This window comes from Mesocricetus auratus, unplaced genomic scaffold (assembly GCF_017639785.1).
Source record: "Mesocricetus auratus isolate SY011 unplaced genomic scaffold, BCM_Maur_2.0 Super-Scaffold_100676, whole genome shotgun sequence".
Classification (NCBI taxonomy): Eukaryota; Metazoa; Chordata; class Mammalia; order Rodentia; family Cricetidae; genus Mesocricetus; species Mesocricetus auratus.
In genome coordinates this window covers 70,142,822-70,163,108 of record NW_024429266.1, presented here as the reverse complement: position 1 = coordinate 70,163,108, position 20,287 = coordinate 70,142,822, and the positions used below count along the sequence as shown (strand labels likewise).

Sequence of the window (20,287 nt, the reverse complement as noted above, 5' to 3'; positions counted from 1 at the left end):
ACAGGAAGTGGGGGCCTGGCTACCAGATCTCAAGGCTCACCCCCCTTTTCTCCAAGCAGCGTTCAAGAAAGAGCCTTCCCATTCAGTGCCACTATCTGGGCACCAAGTGTCCTAATATTCAAGATTATAGAGGATATTTCACACTTGAACCAGAATGGGTGGTGAGGTGGCAAGATGTGGCCATTGGGCAAGCCAGAGGTCTCATGGCACTTTCCCCACTGATGGCTTTGGAAGGGTTCTGACCACAGCGGTGGTCCAGTGTGAGCTTCAGTCTGTAAGTACCCCACTGAGGCTCTCAGTTGGCGAGCTCAGCTCTCGGCATCCCTGTAAGGAGGGAGTGGGGGCAGGAGAAATGTGATTCTGAGGATGTAAGCCACATGGCCCTGACTCCAAAGTCCCACAGAGACCTGTGGCTTGTGGGTGCAGGGAGGCAGGGCGTAGGGGAGGAGATGGACACAGAGAGGCCTCCCTGGGGAGATGCATGTGGAAGCTGACAAGGGATTGTAGCTGACTCAGGAACCCACATGGATCAACAGCTCTAAGAGGGTTGTGTTGGGTAAACTGCAGCTTTTAACCAGAGGGCTGGGGGCAATGTCAGGGCATAACAGCCCGGCCACAAATACCAGGCTTCGTTCATGCCAGCCTTTCAACCCCCAGAACAGCCAGAGGTGAAAAGCAGTTGCCATCAGTGGTCCTGTGGCGCCTGGTGCTACCCAGGGCTAGATGCTGGCTCTGCAGAGTGTAGATGCTGTTTCTTCAGGCTGAGTGGGGCTTGTTGCTCATCCATGTGGACAGGCAGAGTCCATGGAGGTGGAAACTGAGGGCAGAGGGCAGGGAGGGGGCAGAGTGTTGGAGAAGTACCAGGGCTGTGGTGCTGAGTTCTGTGGCCCCACCCCCACCCCCGCCTTTTTGGAAAGAGGGAACACGTTGTTCAAGTGTGACCTCAAGCAGGAAACCTGAGGCTTGTTGATCTTGAATGCTTGCCGGAATCTTGGCCACGGATCTGGGCTTGAGACCCAGGGCATACATCGTTCAGCTCAGGGCATAGATCATTTAGCTCAGGGCATACATCGTTCAGCCTATGGAGGGAGAAAGATGAAGTCTGATGCTATGGGGGATGTGGCTCCCTTGCATTGCTTCCTGAGGAACAGATGGGACCTTTGGGGGACTCTGCTTGCTGCCACTGCCCTAGGCACCCCATGCAAACTTCAGATGGTAGTTGTTTCTGTTTAAAGTGTTCCCATAGGGTGCATGGCCTGCTGTAGGGGATGCCATAGCCACTATTTTACTGACCCCGGGAGCTCAGCTCCATGTCACAGAGGAAGGGATTATGGATCAGATATCCAAAGAGCAGAGCAGACAACACACACATAGTGTGGTGTGAATGACTCAGATCTTGCCCAGTGTTTCCTAAAGAACACACTCCCTGTGTCACAGACAGACGCCTGAGACATCCCCAAAGCTGCCGTTCTCTAAGAAGCAGAGATAACTGTCCCTCCTCCTGTTGCTGTTGCTGTTCCTTCTCTTTAGCCCAGGCTGGTCTTGAACTTGCTATGTAGCTGAGGATGACTTTAAAATCCTGATCTACCCACCTTCCAAGTTCTAGGATTACGGATGTGTACCGCTATAGTCCATGTGGCGCTCAGGGCCTCATGAATGCTAGGCAAGCGTTCTACAGCTGAGCTATGTCCAGGCCCGGAGCTTGTAGCTTCGGGGTGGGGTCTTGTAAGAAGTGTGGCCTTGGGGAAGAAGAGTCAGGGCATGCTATGAGAAAGAAGAAAATGGCGTCAGACCTCAGAGGCAGAGCCTGGCCTTGTCTCTGACTAGAGCCCTGCCCCTGCTCTTGCCTGCTGTCCTTTCAACTGGAGATGTGTGACCTAACAGGATAGGCATGTACACAGGACTGTCCCACGAGGACAGGGGGGTAACCAGAGCAGGTCACCAGAGACACGCAGAGGCCTGGGGTTTGGTGTAATGCGTTTCCTGTCTTACAGATAGAGAGACATTGAGGTCCTGGAAGGTGTTAGAAGATCATGTATCAGTGGCCAAATCAGGACTTGCTCAAGGTCACCGGCTTCCTCGTCTCCTGCGGTGACTGTGCTAGAAAAGACAGGAAGTTACTTTTCTCCTTGCTGGGACAAAATACCTTACCAAAGCCGCTTAAGGAAGGACGGTTCATTTTGGTTCACAGCTGGAGGGTGCAGTCCGCCACAGCAGGGAAATAGACAGCAGAGGCATGAGGCAGCTGGTCACAGGGCATCCACAGTCAGGAAGAGGGGGATAGATGCTCACTCTCCCCTCTTTCTCAGTCCTGGACCCCACCCCATGGGGCAATTCCTCCCGTTAAGATGAATCTCCCTCTTCTGGAAACACACTCATAAACATACCTAGAGGTGCCTTGCCATGGTGGCTTAAAATCCTGTTAAGGTGACAACAAGAGGAAGAACTGCCACGCCCTCCTTGCAGTCACCCATGCTAAAATAGTCAGTTACAATGGCTGTCATTTGCTCCGCACATCTCCATGTCAGTGACTGCAGCTTCCCAATGTCTCACATCGTTTGATTGTTGCCAAACCTATCATTGAGTTGTTAGGAAGGTTTCCTATTATTAAACTAACTGTATAAAATGGACCGGTTAAGTACCTGTGTGCTGTGCACACACAGGGCTGAGGCTGGAATGTGGGTATGTCTGACCTGAACCCATGGCTCCAGGGTATTGCTATGGCTGGGAACCCATGGCCTCAGGCTACTGCTATGTTCTGCTCTTGTAGACAAATCCTGCATGTGGCCAACATTTGGAGGAAAGAGATGACACTTGAGTTGTCCCAAAATGCCAAGGCTTCCTGGGGAGGTGGTACCTGAACCAAATGTTTTAAAATATCACTGTTTGGTCTGGGAAGGTGGCTCAGTCAGTAAGTGCTTGCCATAGAGGCAGCAGGACATGAGTTTGATTCCAAGCACCCACGTAAAAAGACTGGGTACATCAGCATGGCCTTGCATCCCCAGCACTAGGGAAACAAAGGAGGCGAGTGGACCCCTGGAGCAGGCTCATCAGCCAGTCAAGCACAATTGGTGAGTTCTTGCTTCAGTGAGAGATCCTGTCTCCAAAGCTAATGTGGAGAGAGACTGAGGAAGACACCATCATCAACCTCTGACCCTCACATTCACACAGATGTACAATTACACGTCACCAGCACACAAATATGACTCTTTTAAATAGACATTTCCCAGCACCCACAAAAATAATGACAACATGAACTGAATCCAGAAGGAATGAGGCAGAGGAGATGACTATTGGAGCCTGGGATTGTCAATCTCCCTAGTAGGCGGGCTCTATAAATCCTGAGCAGCAGCACCATTGGGGATGGGAGCACAGAAGTAGGGGAAGACACCTTGGAGCTGACTTTCACAGTCTGGAGGATGACCCCTTCTTGTCTTTGGACTGCTGCCCCTGAAGCCTCTACCTGTGGCCATAGCAGATGAAGGGCTTGCTGTTGAGGGGAGCCACAGCAGTGGACGGATAACAGCTTGTAGTCGTTGGCTCAGATGGGTTCACAGTGGGGCTTCAATCTTTCAGCACTGATAGTCCTAGAATGGGCATGAGAACCTAAGTCACCAGAGACCTGTGGGTGACACTGTTATAGGACCTCATAGGAGCAAGAGCAGACAACAACTGACTCATGGCCAGGGTCAAGGTCATGTTCGTTTACACAACAGATATGGTTGTTGCTTGGACTGGAACATTTTATAGTAGGTGAACATTTTGACATTGAACATGTCCCCACATGAGATTGGAGAGGTGGCTTGGTGAGTAAAGGGCTTGCTGTGCAAGCCTGGTGACCTGAGTTTGAATTCCCAGAACTCATGAAAAGTCAGACACAGTAGTACCAGTGGCCTTTGGGGAGACATGAGCATCCCCGAAAGCTCTGGGAACGGCTACAGTGGTGTGCATGGCAGTGGCATGTCTTCCGACGTGTGCACTAGGGCATTCATACACACACACACACACACACACACACACACACACACACACACACACACATGAAATGTCCTCGGGTGTCATACAGCAAGCAGTTAAACCTCCTGAGGGTAGAGGATAAAAGACTCCCAGAGATGCCTCTGGCATCAGAAGTTGTCACTCTGCCATAGCCAGGGTCACCGTGGATGTGGTCTACAAATAACTCTGCAGTGTCTGGCCTAGGTGCTCTCCCCTCCATTCATTCACACGCTTGTTTGTTCTGCCTCCTTCCATTGCATGACTCTTCCCTTTCCTGGTGACCCTCATGACTTTCCCATCTCCTAGATGAAGAGAGACATGACCAGGAAAGCAAGCTCTCTGACACCCTTTTATCAATTACCTGATTATTTATTTATTGCGTGTGCATGTGTGGTATATGCAGGTTAAGCATGTGTACGCATCTGTATATGTACATGGATAGAGGTACCCAAGCACATGCAAACACATGCATGAGAAGACCACCAGAGGCAGTCTCCTTGATCACCATCTATGTCTTTGAGACAGGGTCTCCCACCAAACCTGGAGTTGGAGGATTGGCTAGGTTGGCTGACCACTGAGTTCAGAGGAGCCACGTATCTCTGCCCCCTGTGCCCAGCTTTGACATGAATGTTGAGGATCCAAATTCAGGTCCTCATCCTTGTGTGGTAAGAACGCTACCCACTGAGCCATCTCCACAGTCCCTTCTGACATCCTTCCTGATTTCCATCTTGCATCCATCTTTCTCAGGCAGGCTTACAAAAAGGGAAGTGTTCTGGAGCCTTTCTAACACATGTGACAAGAAAAATCCCTGGACCCTTATGCGGGAGATGGAGGGCAGCTGTCAGGCACTTGAGTATTGCCATTTCCCAGCTGTATAGCCTTGGCAATTACTTAATGTCTGTGACTACCCACTCCCTCAGCTCAGAAAGTAAGAATGGAGTATCTCCCTACATTGCAACTGTAGGACCGTGGTGAGCACACTCATTTGCAGTCTTATTTTGTCTCATGGCAACCATATGAGGTCGTCCCTCTGCTAAATCGCTGAGTTCTTGTCACAGAGTGGGAAACTGAGAGACTGGAGAGACAGTCAGTCATCCCCCAGAACCCAGGGCAAATAAAAACAGTAGATACAGAAGCATGCACTGGTAGTCCCAGCTTGGGGGTGGAGACAGGTAGATCCCAGGGACTTGCTGGCCAGCCAACATAGACTTCTTGCTGAATCCTAGGCCAACGGGAGACCCTGCCTCCCAAAACCAGGTGGCTGGTGCCTGAAAAATAATAACTGAGGCTGATTCAATGTCTGTTTCCTGTTTGTAACTCAGCAATAGATTCTTTTGTCCCTCCAAAGTCAGAACTTGGACTCATACAGCAGTTGCCTTGACTATAAGCTAAAAAGGGGGGACGTGGCAGCGGAGCACAGCGGTCACAGATTGAGACTCCATCAGAGAGCACAGATGGCTGCTGTAGGAGGGGATGTGCTACCTCCTCTTGCTGGCTCAGCCCTGGGGCAAAACAGGATTGCATAGACACACCTGTGCAGCGCATTCAGAAAAGAGAGGGAGTATGACACCATACTCCTCAAGGAGGAAGCCACTAGGAAGAGTCACTGGGCAAAGAGAAGACTCAGTAGGACCGTCACCTTCAGATGCCTGTGCCCAAGGGAAGTAAACAGACTTGGCTATGCTTCTGTGTGAGGACTTTTCTTCCCAGTAGAGGAGGAATTAGCTACTTTTCTCATCATACCGCCGTGGCAAAAATCCCCAACAAAAGCAACTTAAGGGAGATGGGATTCTCTCAGGGTCACAGTTTAAGAGTGTGGTCTATCATGGCGGTGGAAGCATGGGGACAGGTGGTCGAGGCAGCTGATGACATTGCAGTCGCTAGTTGCATGGCACCCACAGGAAGCTGAGTGGCATACGAGCCTTTTTATTCAGCCCATGGGGATGGTGCTGACCGTACTTAGGGTGGGGCTTCCTAACTCCATTATCTCAACCTAGAAAGTCCCTCACAGACGAGCCTGGGACTTGTCTCCTTGGTGACTTTAGGTCCATCAAGTGGATGATCAATTTTAACCCTCTCAAGGATATATAGCAGTCCAGTGGACACATTGTGAGGATGCCCAGCAGTTGTGGCATCCATGACAGTGCTTCCTCTCCAGGACAAGCCTTAGCCTTTCCACTCTAAAGCCGTGGGCTGGGGTACGTCTCCACGGTAGGGCACTTGCCTAACATATGCAAGGCCCTGGGCTAATCTTCAGTATCGCAAAAAACCCAAACCAACTGTAAAACATATTTATTTTATTTTTAATTGTGTGTGTGTGTGTGTATGTGTGTGTATGTGTGTGTGTGTGTAAACACAGATGCTAAAAAAATCCAGAAAAGGGCGTCAGACCTCTGGAGCTGGAGTTGCAGGCAGTTGTGAGCCACTCAGTGTGGGTGCTTGGAACAAAATTTGACTTCTTTACAAGAACCCTACACATTCTTAATTGCTGAGCCATCCCTCCATCCCCTCAAGTCCTAATGCTTATTCAGATTTAACGACATACACCTACCTTGTACTAGATTTCACTGAATATTAAGCTGTCAGCAGGATTAAAAGAACTAAGAGAGGACTTTAACCTGAGTATGATCAGTGTGTTTATGGGATGCGAAGCAAGCACAAGTCTCGTATGGTGGTGCACGCCTCTAATCCCAGCACTTGGGAGACAAAGGCAGGAGGATCACCATGGGTTCAAGGCCAGCCCTAGCTACATATGCCGTGAGCCCAAAACTATAAGAGGAGTGTGCATGCAAAACCATACATATCTCAGTGGTAGAGGTCTGTCTAACATGTAAAAAGCCCCGAGTTAGACCTCCAGCGCACCACAAACTGGGTGTTATTGCCCATGCCTGTTATTGCAGCACTTGATCATGGGAGCTGAAGGATCAGGAGTTCAAGGTCATCCTCTATTACACATCAAGGATGAGGCCAGCCTGAGCTACATGAGGTCCTGTCTCAAAAGGGAAGGATTAAGAGAGGGCAAGGGGTGGGTGATAAATATGATCAAAATATAGCATATACATGGTAAAGTTGTCAAATAGTTTTTAAAGCAGCAAGCAGCAGAGCTGACAGCCACGGTTTCATGTATGCTGCTGCTCTCCACGGAAGCTTAGGAATAAGCAACACCTAATGCAATGCTTGGCAGGTCTGGGAAGTTTAATGATCAATGTCGCTGGCATGCAGAATCCAGTGAAGATTTTTATGATGCTGAGGACTGAACTCGGGACCTTGTGTATACTAGACAAATGCTCTACCACTGAACAACACCTCTAGCTCATGGCTTTCAGAGCTGGGAAGGCTCAAGGTCTCACTGTGTAGCCCAGGCTGACCTCAGCTTTTCAACAAGCACTGTTGTTACTTCCACAGGCCGTGAGAGGAGAGCCAAGCTGCCCAAGGCAATCTATATAGCAGGAAGTAGAACTTGGACCCAAGCACAACTCTATTTGTCTACAAACATGTGCACTTGAATATTTCTCCAGGGAAAGTGGAAGATTTTTGAAAATTTGAAAATGACTTTATGGGTGACCTGAGGAAGGGTTGAAGACTCCCTACATAGTAAATGCCATGTCAAGGTCATCTGACTACACCCTGAGAAAGCAATAAAAACATGTGTCATTTAGCCCAAGGAGTTGGACCAGCCAGGTAGCACGGACAACAGACAACATTCTTTTTCTAAAATAGGGTTTCTTTGTGTATCTCTGGCTGTCCTAGAACTAACTCTGTAGATCAGTCTGGCTTGAAACCCACAGAGATCCACCTGCCTTTGCCTCTCAAGTGCTGAGTGGGACTACAGGCCTGCACCACCCCCGCCAGGCATACAGACATCAGTTTTTATAAATTTACCTCTTTTTTTTTTTGTTTTGTCTTCTAGACAGTTCCTCTGTATAACAGTTCTGGCTGTCTTGGAATTAGCTTTGTAGACCAGGCTGGCTTCAAACTTAAAGAGGTCTGCCTGCCTCTGCCTTCCTGTGCTGGGATTAAAGGTGTGCACCACCTCCCCACTCAGACATCAGGTTTTACAAAGAACTTAAACAGGATTTTGTTCATTCCTAATGCTTGTGCATATGTGTATGTGGGTGTGCATGTTTATGTATATGCAGGCACACGTGTAAACATGAATGTGGAGCTTGGAGGACAACCATTAAGTGTCATCCTTAGGACTGTTGTCCATGTTCTTACATAGACGGTCTCTCACTGGCAATAGTGAGCCAGAAACAAACTGTTTCCATCTCTCTGCTTTCACAGGTTCTGGGATCAAATTCTTGTCTTTCTGCTTGCAAAACAAGCGCTTTACCAACTGAGCCATCCCCTAGGCTCTGTTTGCTTGTTGTTGACATAGGATCTCACATAGCTCATGCCGGTCTCAAATTCACCATGTAGTTAAAGATCTGATCCTTCTGCCGCTACCCTCCAAGTTCGGGGGTTACGGACACACACACACACACACACACACACACACACACACACACACACACACACCATACCTCAGAAACTTAAGTAGTGTTAACCAGGTATAAAGTTGTTAGTTAAGTAACTGAAGGCAAAAGAATACCAACTTCTAGTGGAGGTGATGACTCCGGAAGTGTCCACCTGTGGGGAGGAGAAGCCGGGAAGAGTCTAGAATTAGAACAACACAAGGGAGCAAACATGCTGAAGGAGGAGGAAGTGTTCAGCTGGAGACAGACACCGAGAGGCCGGCCTCTTGTGCTGGCTGTTTTTATGTCAACTTGACACAAGCTAGTCACTGGAGAGGAGGGAGCTTCAATGAGACTGAGCTATAGGCAGACCTGTAGGCCTTTTTTAAATTAATGATTGGTGGGGAGGACCCAGCCCATTATGGGTGGTGCCATCCCTAGGCGCGGAGTCCTGGGTTCTGTAAGAACACAGGTTGAAGGAGTCTTTGGGAGCAAGAGAGTAGGCAGCACCCTCCATGGCCTCGGCATCAGCTCCTGCCTCCAGGTTCCTGCTCTGTTTGAGTTCCTGTCCTGACTTCTTTCTTCAGTGGTGAATATCATTATGGAAGTGTAAGCTAAATAAGCCCTTTCCTCCCCAAGTTCCTTTTTGGTCATGGTGTTTCATCACAGCAATAGTAACCCTGACTAAGACCCCCCCTGCCCTCCCACCATGCACACATACGAAATTGAGAATGAGGACCTGAAGATGCCTCAGGTGTTAATGCTGGTGGACCATACACACCCTGCCCCGATGCCCAGATGGTGGCTTCATTTTTAGTGTCTTCTGCTCATCTGCGGAGCAGTTCCAGGATGACCTGGTCCCTGGTACTCTCTGCCCTTGGCAGCAGCTCTCCCATTGGTGGGCAGCATAGCTCATTTTGACAGCTGTTCCTCTCTTGGAATCTCTGGTCTCACTCTCTCCCCCTGTCCTGGCAGGCCCAACCTGGCAGTGGTAACTGGCAAACATCACTCCCCTGTCTCAAAGCTACAAACAAAGAAGTGGCCTAGCCTGAGCAGCAACCTGCCCCTCAGAGGCCTCAGGAACTCTGGCTGGGATGAGCCCAGGGCCAGCTTCCCAGAAACCAGGTCTAGCGGGAGGGAGTGGTGTGCAGGCATGTCTGGCTTGCATTCTGAGGAAGACAGGTTCCAAGGAAAAGGGAACTCTCCCCGTGGTGTGCTGGAGTGGGAGTGTGGCTCATTTCAGTTCACCCATTCTGGAAAGCCAAACCAAGAGTATATTTATTCTGTTGCTCATTCAAACTTTCATTTTATTGTTTTTTCTTTCCTTTCTTCCTCCCATCTCATTCTTCCTGTCCCCCTTCTGTTCCTCTCTCCTCTTCCTTCTCCTCTCCTCTCCCTCCCTTCCTTTGTCTCTTCCTTTTTCTTCCTTTCTGTCTTTCCCTCCTCTTTCTCTTTCTTTGGTGGTCTCACTGTGTAGACTAGGCTTTTAGCGATCCTCCTGCCTCAAGATCTGGGACTGTAGGCATGTGCAACTATAAGTAATTTGGTTTATTTCTTCCTTTGAGTTGGTTTTCTTTCTTTTTTTAATTGTTTTGTAGGGTGTGTGTGTGTGTGTGTGTTTGTGTGTGTGTATTGCTTTGCTTTCTGAGAGAGCATTTCACTGTACACACACTGGCCTCAAACTTGTCTCCTCCTGGCTCTGTCAGTCTGAGTCTGAGATTACAGGAGAACATCACCACACTCAGTGTTTATCATCATCATCATCATCATCTGTCTGTGCTCCCTCCCTCCCTCCCTCTCTTTTTTCCTTCCTTCCTTTTTTTGTGTATGCATATGCTTGCTTGTGTATGGATGTACATGTTATTCAGGTGTGTGTACATGTCTGATGTGCATTCCTGTGGAGATCAGAGCTCAACCTTGGATGTTGTTCCTTGGAGACCACCCATCTTGCTTTTTGGTACTGGGTCTCTCACTGGTCTGGAACTCACCACTCACCAAATGGGCTAGACTGGCTGGTGTCCAGTCTCTCTGTGTCCACCTCGGCACTGGACTCACGCTTAGCTTTTTACATGGGTTCTGGGGTTTGAACTCACTCCCCATGCTTGTGCCACAGTACTTAGCCAGCGGAACCATCTCTATAGCCCACCGTCTTCTAAGTCCTTCCCAGACTCACTGTAGTGGCTGTGTTGTTATTTATTCCCTCATTGGAGTTGAAAACAAGGTACAGAGAAGCTGAGAGAAGCATCTCTCAGCACAGGAGGGACTCTGTCAGGTTCCAACCCTTTCTCCTCACTGTCTTATCCTTCTGTCTTTTTAGTCTATTTAGTTTTTTGTTTTTAGAGATGGGGCTTCTGTATGCAACAGCTCTGGCTGTCCTGGAACTCACTCTGTAGACCAGGCTGGCCTCAAACTCAGAGGTCCACCTACCTCTGCCTCTCGTGTTCTGGCATTAAAGGCGTGCACCAATACTGCCTGGCTCAGCTATATCCTGCTTCTTAAACATAGTAACCGCTATCCCAGAGGGGTCACCTCTGGAAGCTGGCAGACACAGGACCATGGGCTGCTCCCATGGGTTCTCATGGCCTGGGCTCAGCTCAAGGAGGGTGACAGCATGGATTAACAGCTCCCCAGGTGTTTGGTGGCCTGGTGGAGCAGGGCATGCTAGGGACTTGGCTCTTAACCAAAGCACCTGAGCCATCAGAGATGGAAGGGACTCAAATGTGTGGTTTTCCTGGTGCATGAGCAGGCAGGGCTGGGATGCCAGGGAGGGAACAGGGCTTGGTGTCACCCGAACCTCAGGGAAAGGGTGGCACCTCTCCTCTCTACCTGGCTATGCCCTGGGGACATTTGGCACCCACCCTACAAGGCTGACATGGGATGCCTGAGTGAGTGAGCTCTGAGTTCCAGACTTCCTCCTGCAGACGGGAGAAAAGTGGGCTAGAAATCCAAGGCACAGTGTCTCTCAGGTCTGGAGCCTAGAAATTTCCAAACTCAGCATGTGAAACCCCCTTGAAGAGTGTCAATAAGGGACTCAGGAGATGACGCAGCCAGTAATGTGCTTGTGCAGACACGAGAACTTGAGTCCAGTCCTCCAGAACCCACGGGAAGATCCAGGCAGAGCTGTGCATGGTCACTGGGTCTTCTGCCTGGGGATGGATGGTGTAAGTGGGGGCTGAGGTGTACCTCCACTGGAGGAGCACTTACCTACTATGCACAAAGTTCTAGCTTTGATTCCCAGCTCCAGGCATCGCTGTGTACCTGTGATCCCAACACTCAGGAGATGGCAGTAAGAGGATTGGAAGTTCAAGGCCATTCTAGGATACAAGAGAGACAGAGACAGAGATGGGTAGGGGGAGAAAGGGAAAAGGAAGGGAAGGGGAAGGGAGGGGAGGGGACAAAAAGGAAGAGCAAACTAATAGGAACCAAGTTAGCCAATCACCTGTTAAGGTATGTGAAGCAACAGTTTGTGGCAAAATGTCAATGAGGCAATATTTCCAAGACATAGACACAGAAGTAACCTTTGCTACCATTCAGCTTATGAGCTCAAGGGCATCAAAGCAGAGACGAAGGAGGCTGGGACCCCTGGCTTGAGATGGTGCTGATGGTCCCGGAAGAACCAGGTAGCCAGAGCTCACAACCAGGTAGCCAGACCTCACAGGGCAGTGCAGACAGGGGCTGTGCAGTTGGGCCTGGAGGACTATAGCAAGCATGTGGTCCTCTGCTGGCCATCCCACAGCAGCTCAGAGAAATAACCGACCCCAGCACAGATGATCTCCGCCCTTCTCGGAGTTGTCTGAATCTTCAAGGGTGTGAACAGGACCTTCAGATCTACTGTCCGAGGCTGACCTTCGGTGAACTTTGGGTGTCTGTCTCTTTAGGACCCTGGGTCAAGCACAAGTAGATGGAGAAAGGACCCGCTGTCCTAAAGAACCCTGTATCCCCTTCAAGTTGACAGTCAAGGTCAACTGTCACACCCATTGAAGTTGGGGGAGAAGGGAGAGGGAGGAGCCCCAGCAGGAACCCAGGGTGAGCCATCAAGCCTGCTTCCACACAACAAACTGGGAGACCACACAGTTCACAGCATATTTGATGCAGTACTCAGAGAGTGGTGCAGCAAGACTGCCCCAAGTCATCTCAGCTGTGAAAAGAGGCTCCTAAGGGAAAGGAAAAGGGCCTGGGGAGATGGTTCAGCTGGTGAAGTACTTGCCTCCCAAACAAGAGTTCAGTCCCTAGCACCCAGTACTGGAGGTGTAGACCCGCAGACCTCTGAGGTTCACTGCCTAGGAAAATCAGTGAGCTCCAGGCCAGTGAGCCCTTTTCTCACTGAACAATGGGACGGTGTCCTGAGAGATGACTTCTGCTTTAGTTTGCTTTCTGGTTCTGTGACAAACACCAAGAACAAAGGCAACAGTGCACACTGAAGGAAGCCAGCACAGGAACTCAAACAGGGCAGCCCTGGAGGCAGGAGCCGATACAGAGGCCATGAGGGATGCTGCTTACTGGATTGCTCTCCATGACTTTCTCAGCCTGCTTTATTATAGAACCTTGGACCACTTGCCAGGGATAGCACTGCACCTTTAATAATTAAGAAAACATCCCACAGACGTGGCTTATGGGCCAATCTGATGGGGCTCTGGTGTGAAAGCATTCACACAGTCAAGGAAACCTTTTGTTCTTATAGTCAGATCTAGGTAACTTAGAAGCTAGCTCCCTACGATTATCTCTTACAGCAGGATATCCCACAAGGAGAGGAGCCTTGCAAAGAGACGACATTCAGAGCTTCAAAGACAGTCACTGAGTAGGAGACACAAACATCTGCCCCCACTGACAAGCAGGACTGGGTGACACTGATTCCTCTAAAAGCCAACTCAGGAGAGTGCAGCCTACTGGCCCCTGCTCTGCCTTACAAACTACCAATATTCTGTACTCACCTCCACCTCAATTCTATTGACAGAAGATCTTAGCATAGGAAATCAACTGTTTGTTCCTAAGATCCATAAGAAAGCATCTGATTGGAACACTTAGCCAGCCCCAGAGAAAGGAATCCTTTCTCACATGGGTGTCAGGGATGCCAATGGCCCCCTCCACTTAGCCCGAGGCTCAGCTAGCTGGTAGCTGCAGCCTCTGAGATCTCAAGCAGCTTCTCCATTTGAGCTAGTGTTGAGAGAATTCACTAGCAATTGGCAAAAATGCTAATACAGATTAAGGGCCCATTTTCTTTCCACAGTTATCCAAGTCGCCATGACAACAGTGATACTGTGTTTTCAACTACCTCGAAATCAAAAGCAAAATCCAACACATACAGTGTTTCTTACTTGTTTTACATTTATCAACTATAGACTTCTAGGTTAACCACATAAATGTAGTTTTATGCAGTAGCATTTTTCTCCCTTCTTAGTGATAATAAGCCCCTTGCTTCATTTAACCCCTTCCCCACCTCTTGAGTTTTGCCCAGGTGCTTCACAAGTCACATGCCTGCTGAGATGTGAGGTTTCTGATTTTCTCAAGATTTTATCTGCCTTCCTGGTTCTGAGAGATATGCATGCCTGAAATCCTTGCTATTGTCAAAAAGTTATTAATTGTATCTGTATTGGGTATATAAACTGGAAACCTTGTGGGACAAAAGATCTCCCCTTTATTGAAGAATAAAGAGCCAGGAGAGGAATGTGTGTGAGCTGGTTGTTTCCCTTCACCCTCAGATCCCTATTTTGCCAAGCTTTACCAGCTTGTTGTAAGCCTGGGCCCTGGGAGAGCATCAAGGCTGGAACTCCATGTGCTCACTGTGATCCCTCACATGCATGCCCAGAGGCTTTGCTCCGAATGATTCTCGATCCTGTCAAGTTGGCAATATTAACCACCTCAACGTCACCCTTTGCTAACTTGACACTCAGGTACATCATTTTAAGCTAAACCCTTCAACCCCTTGCCCCCATAAATTCATGTCCACCTAGCTTCAAAAGTGCCTGCAATCTTTAACAGCGCCAACACTGTTTAAAAGTCCAAATCTCAGCTGAAACTCAAGGCTCCCATTCTAAAAGGTAGAATGGGGGTGACAGCAAGGAAAGATCAGACCAAAGCAAGAATGAAACCAGAAGGGAAATTACCATGTCCTACAGCTCCATGTCTGTCATCTGGGGCTCAAAGGGGAATCATCTGGGCTCCAAAGGGCTTAGGCAGCCCCATCCCTCAAGCTTTGTCACCCAGAGCACATATATTCTCCATCTTGGGCTAGATCCACTCCATACCTGCGTCTTTTCTTAGTGGGCATCCCATGGTCCTGGTATCGCCAACGTCCTGGGGTCTCAACTGTAACTTAGGTCTCACCTTCATAACTTCATGCAGTGGCCCCTTTGGGCCTCCTTGCAGGGACTCTGACTCTGTTGCACATTGCTTAGCCTCAGAGCCTCTCAGGAACCACAGAGCTTGCTTCTTTCATTCCTGAAAAATCGTTACCATCTGGACAATGCTGCCAGCTCTTCATGAGGCCTGCCCGACCTGGACCGGAGTTGCACTGGTCTTTCTATGTTTTCCAGCCAGACCTTGGGGAAACACTTCCTTAGATGGCTGTCTTCCTCTTTCCGCCAGACCCTGGGAAAACACTTCCCTAGGTGGTGGTTTTCCTCAGAGGAAGCCTTCAACTTCATTCTCAGCCTAGGCTCTCCTTTCAAATGACTTTGTATATTTGTGAGTTGGAGCCTCTGCGCTTGGTCACTGGCCCTGAAGGTACATTCCTCTTGCCTTGGTGCAGTTTGAGGTTTTTCTATACAGTTACAGTCTCTTTCTCAGCACCCACCTCAGCTGCAGCCTTAACCCTTGCTTGTTTCCTCAACAAACTGACATTCACATTTTTCCCCAATCCTACATTTTGCTCCATTTCACCGCAGACCTGGATGGGAGCAGGGAGCAGGGAGCAGGGAGCAGGGAGCAGTAGCCATGTTGCAGTCTGAATGAACACCTTAAAATTTCCTCTGCCAAACAAATTAGAACATTATCTTTAAACACAACCTTGTACAAGTTCTCAGGACCCGGGCCAAATGAAGCCAGTGTTTTCTTGTTGTTTTGTTTAGTTTTGGGGTGGGGGCTGGAATATCACATGAATGGCCTCTATCCCAGTCCCCAGTACGGCCTATTTCCCTGTGAAACCTTATGAGCCAGGCCTCCACTCCCCTTTCTCTCAACCTTCTTGTCTTCTGGCTCACAATGGAATAGCCCATTAAGCTCTGTGTACAATGTTGGAGGAGGGTTTTGATAACCCAGCACTATTGAGGGTGTAAATGGGAGGATTGCTGGGACTTAAAGGATTTATTTTAGCTCATAATTCCAGGTTACAGTTCATCACTGGGGGAAAGTCAAGGCCCCAAGAACTAGAAGCAGCACGTTACATCCATAGTTAAGAGCAGAGAGAGAATGCATACTTGCTTCCTGTTCTGCTTTCTCCTCTTTTACACAGTCTAGGACTCAAGCGTAGGGAGTGACGCTGCCCGCTGTTAGACTGGGTCTTCCCACATCAATTGATAGTACCTAGACAAGCCTTCACAGATATGCCCATAGGTTTACTGCCTCTCATTGAGAATTTCTTCCTACTCTTTATGTCAGGTTGATAGTTAAAACTAACCATCACACGCCCTAAGTAGTCAGTCCTCTCAAGACTGAGTGATGCAGAATCCAAGATCCAGGAACAGTTAAGAGAAGATGGAGTATGCAGTTCCCATGGTAATACCCTGGAATTCTCTACTCACCTAGGAGAATAGACAGAAGGGCCAACGAGATGGCTTAGTGGGTAGAAGAGTTTTTCTAAGCCTGATGACTTGGGTTCGATCCCCGGGACCCCATGTGGTGGGAAGGAAAAGCAATTACTCCAAGTTGTCCTCTGACCTCCACCTGTGGCCATGACATGTGTGCATACGCAGGAATGCAATTCAAATAAATATGTGGATGGGAAAAGTAATATTAATGTAGACACAAGGATGAAGTAGTCTTTTGTTTACATACCAGTGTCTCCTCATTCCCCTTTTCCTCGTGATTGGCTGAGGACGGAGTTTCACGCACCATTAACTTGAAGTCCTCGCCACACGTCCCTGTGCCTCACAGGCTGGTGGTGACCCGAGAGTTGACAGTGTTCCTTTGGCACAAGAAACTTCAAGTATCTTAAACATGGAATGTGGAAAAAGTAAGAACAATGGAACCTTGTTGCTGAGCCATCTGGCCCCAAGTTTCGTGGTGGAGGGTGGGGCTGAGCTCTGGCGGAGGGAGCCGGGGACAGCCCACTTGCGCTTGGCAGTGGTCTGCATGATGTACTTCAGTGCCCGCCCCACTGAAAAGCACCCTGGTCTGCACACACTCAATCACACACACCTCATAACAGCTAAGGTATTTACATTGGACCCTTTTTGTTTATGCTGGAGCACTTTTACTTTAATAACAATGGCTGACACACATCAGGTGGTGTTGTTTCTATTGTGTATAACAATCGTATGAGTTGGTTTCGGTCATTTCCATCTTACAGCGGCCACAAGAGAGCAAGAGCCTCCCAGCTTCGTATAGTTTAGGGAATCTGGCTAGTAAGTGTTTCCATGGGGGCTTATGTCTAAGATAGTCCAGCTTCCTGGGGAGACACAAACAAGTATCTACTTACCCCTCTTACAGTACTGATTACAGATTGAAGCAACGATTCTAAAGTTCACCTTGCCAAACCAATGCTTTGTTTTGTTTTGTTTCTTACAGGAGCATGGGTGACTCACAGCAGCTGCCTCACTGAAAAAGCCCACCCCAGCATGAGTGACCCTAGTTCAGGGAACTCCATCACCCGAACCTCTACTTCCAGAGACTGGAGCACATTAATGGAGTGTAACTGATGGTCAGGGGTCAGTCCTGAAGGGGCTGGTAGGGCACTGGGAAATATCCAAGTCTTAATCTGAAAGTACTGGGGACCCATGATCACATCTGACAGTACTGGGGACCCATGATCACATCTGACAGTACTGGGGACACATGCGGATCACATAGGAGGGATGGATACAACTTGGATTTTAGTCCTTGCTCTGGCTCTGGTATGGAGGTCTCAGAATTAGTGCAGAGGCCACCCTAGTGCAGATTGCTACAAGCACCTCTTCCTTTCTCCCCCTCTCTCTCCCTCAGTCCCTCTGTCCCTCTATCCCGACAGTGTTTCACGTGTCCAAGAGTAACCTTGAACTTGATCTGTCATGGTCTTGAACTTTTTTAATTAAAAATTTTCTTTAGATTTATTTTATTTGGACTAGTATTTATTTATTTTTGCTTACATGTAGATCTGTGTATCATGTACATCCTGGGACTGGAGTTATGACCATGTGGGTGCTGAGACTTGAACCCAGGTCCTCTGCAAGAACAAGTACTCTTAACCATGGAGCCATCTCTCCTGCCTCCACACCTCTGTGCTGGGGTTAGAGGAATGAGTTCCCACACCTGGTTCAGGTAATGCTAGGGATCCCATCCAGACCTGTATGCACTCTGAGCAAGCACTCTACCCACTGAGCAACACCCCCAGCTCTGCAAGCATTTCTGTACCAGCTGTCACAAGTAAATGTGTCAGCCCCCTGCCTAGTGGCTTAGCTTCAAGAGTTCCTCTCCCCTGAGTGCCCTGTCTGTGACAGGCTGAGTTCAGAAGGCTACAGACCAGCCTGTTCAGGACTGAACATAGATGGGCAGGGGCCAGTGAAAGGAAAAGTCTTTGTTGGGCTGGGCCTGGGTGGGCCCTATCTGCAAAGCCAGGGCTGCTGTAAGTTCAGAGAAAATCTTCAGCCCCTCCAGTCTCCAAGACAAGCTTGGGTTCCCTGCAGGTGGGCAAGAGGGGGTAGACAGGAACCAGGATTGAGGAATGGAGAGAGAGAAGGGGCGGAGCCGTGTGGGATCAGATGGGGTTGAGGCAGGCATGAGAGGAGGGCGGGGCTGTGGCTGCTCCCTGGGCAGTGACTGGTTATTGCCTCCATGAGTCTTCAGGGTGGGCAGATGCTGCTCTGGTTTGGGGTGGCTAAGACTGGACTTGTCCCAGGGCATGCTAGCGAGATGAACGCCATGACTCTGCAATCACCAAACAGAACAGGCACAGTGGGAGCTGCTGGTCCAGGGATACAGGGAAGGAGAATCTTCTGGAAATAGTCAGAGAGCCTGGGAAAGCTCTGGGAATGGTAATCACAGAGCAGGGATTTGAGACCAGGTACCCGCAAAGCCCAGGTTTTATCCCTGGATATAGTGGCCCTCACCTGTAATCCCAGCACTAGGGAGGCGGAGTCAGGACAGTTCAGCTACAAAGTGAGTCCTGTCTAAAACAACGAAGTGTTCTGTGCAGCCACACTGAAGTTGGGGTCCCAGCAGGTGTTTTCCTCAGGTCCCCAAACCTAACTTAGTGAGCCTTTCACCACCTTCATTCACGTCTAAAGAGCTTGTTGAGTGCCTGCTGGTGACAGACATGAGTCTCAGCACAGGACTGCAGCTGAGATGGAGGCAGGTGGAACTCTCTGCCCAGCAGGGCCTCACCGCTGAGGATGGATGACATCTACAATGAAGGAATGAAGCAGAAGACTGGGGATGTGGCTCAGTGGGTAGAGACTTGCCTGGCAAACAGGAAGCTGTGTTCTATCCCTGTGTGGTGTAAGTAGCTCATATCTGTAATCCCGGCACTGATTAAAGGTTGTCTTCGGCTACATAGAATGTTTGAAGCCAGCCTGGGCTCCAGAAAACTCAGTCTCAAAACCTCTCCAGGCAAAAGGAGAAATTTCTGTCAGCTGTGCTTCTTCCAGAAAACCCCTGGGCCTATACCACACCACCCTGAATGCACCCCTCTTGTTTGCTCTCACAAGCTAACTGGGGTCCAACCCACGCAATGGTGGGTACCTGGATGAGAATAAGTCTCTCAGTGACTGCTATGATGACATCTACTCCTTTCTGTCCCGTCTCTCGGATGCCTCCTGAGACCAGTCTAACACTCCATGCATGTCTGGGGATCCACCAGGAACACTTCAAGAAAGAGAAGAGGCATCCCCAGCACCAGAGAAAAGCAAGGAGGCCAGACTCAGCCAGCCCAATGATGGGCATGCTCTTGGAGGGAGGGACATGAGCTGGAAGAGGGCACAGGTGAGATCTCTGGGCAGAGATAGGGAGTGTATCCACAGTCAGATGGCATCAAAGTCCTACCCTGCCAGTATGCTGGTTAGTTTTTCTGGTTATATTTTTGTTACGTGTGTGTGTGTGTGTGTGTGATGCGATGCACATTCAGACCTTGCTGTGTGTGGAGGTAAGAGGACAACTTGCAGAAGTCATTCCTCTCTCTTCATCTTATGGTTTCCGGGATCGAACTCAGGTTGTCAGGGTTAGCGGCAGGTGACTTTACTGGCTAAGCCATGTCGCCAGCCTGTGCCAGTTAGTTTTAATTGTCAACTTGCCAGGATCTAGGATCACTTGAGGAGAGCATTTCAATGAGGGACTGTCTAGGTCAAGTCCCATGAGCATGCTTGTGGGAGATCCTTTTTTTCTTAAATGGCTTAATGGATGCGGGAAGACAGCAGCCCATGCTGAGTGGTGCCATCTCCTTGGGTTTGAGTCCTGGATTCTATAAGAGTAGAGAAAGCAAGCCCGGTACTCAGGTGTGTGTGCCTTTGTCTCTCCCCGCTCTTGACTGTGGATGGGGTGTGACAGCTGCTTCAAGCTCCTGCACCTGACTTCCCTGCAGTGATGGACTGTGACCTGGAACTGTGAGTCGAAACAAGCCCTGTCTTCCCTAAGCTGTTCTTTTGCTGGGATCTCTTATCACAGCAACAGAAAAAAATACATTGAGCCTGTAAAATGGGGAAAGCAGCACC

General features: G+C 49.2%; 1 long non-coding RNA gene across 1 annotated transcript in view; it reads left to right on the top strand.

The window, feature by feature from the left end:
- LOC121137175 overlaps window positions 1-17,695 on the top strand; it is a 28,331-nt gene extending 10,636 nt beyond the window's left edge. The window contains exons 2-3 of the long non-coding RNA XR_005874409.1: window positions 16,446-16,620; window positions 17,175-17,695. This is a non-coding gene — a long non-coding RNA (uncharacterized LOC121137175). The remainder of the gene's footprint in view (window positions 1-16,445; window positions 16,621-17,174) is intronic.
- The last annotated feature ends 2,592 nt before the right edge of the window (window positions 17,696-20,287 follow it).